This window comes from Phytophthora infestans, genomic scaffold, assembly GCF_000142945.1.
Source record: "Phytophthora infestans T30-4 supercont1.5 genomic scaffold, whole genome shotgun sequence".
Taxonomy (NCBI): domain Eukaryota; phylum Oomycota; class Peronosporomycetes; order Peronosporales; family Peronosporaceae; genus Phytophthora; species Phytophthora infestans.
In genome coordinates this window covers 3,092,397-3,093,450 of record NW_003303754.1, presented here as the reverse complement: position 1 = coordinate 3,093,450, position 1,054 = coordinate 3,092,397, and positions in this window count along the sequence as shown.

The window sequence follows — 1,054 nt, the reverse complement described above, 5'->3', positions numbered from 1 at the left end:
AACGCTGTGTCGGCATCCAGTTGCTCCATAATGTAGCCGCACGTAACGCAAACAGCGAGTACAACTCGAATCGAGTTCATATTCGCAACTGGGGAGTACGTCTCAAAAAGGTCTATTCCAAACTTCTGCTTGAACCCCTGCGCTACTAGGCGTGCCTTCTAACGGATAACCCGGTCGTTCTCGTCACGCTTCTTCGTGAACACCCAGCGACATCCAATGGAACGAGTTGTCGTTCCACGTGGAACGAGCGTCCATGTTCCGTTCCGGGAATGCGAATTCAGCTCTGACTGCATAGCTCGACGCCACTCTCCTGCTTCATCACTGGCAATAGCTTCTGCGTAGGTATTAGGCGTATCTGGAACGCCACCAATGCTGGCCGCGTACGCCAACACTGCCTGTGCGAGCAAACCATCTTCGTCGATTCTGGCACGCTTAGGAGATGGCGGTCCATCACTTCCACGTTCCACATCTTCATCGTCACCATTCCCAAGTAGAAGTAACGGCTCACGAGGGCGCGTAGATCGTTCCGTTTCAGGATGGAAGATCATCCGGTCCTCATGGAACGATGGAGGCTGCGAATGGAACGTTGCCAAATCCAACCCATTTAACCTGGGTTCCTCCGGCGCGGGTAGCTGCTGTATTTCTGCGTTCCGTTCCGGTTCTAGATCGTCCATCTCAATGTCTTGAGCAGGCTCCTCTGCTTCTTCCATCGGTTCATCCTGAGCAGGCTGACGTTCCGCTTCAGATATTGGAACGATCGTTTCATCGCTCTTCGTCACATGGATGATCGTTCCTGAAGCTGGCGACTGCGTGTCATAGATTCCGCCCGTCCAGCTTGACCGAACGTGTCACCTTGACCTTCGACGTATCCATGTCGTACACACGATATCCTTTCACGTTCTCAGCGTACCCAAGGAGCGTGCACTTGAAGCTCTTGGGCTCCAGCTTCGTTCTCAACACGTCGTCCACATGAGCGTACCCTTGTGATCCAAAAACACGTAGGTGTTCCATCCGTGGCTTCACCTGGAACGCCAACTCGTACGGCGTGACATCA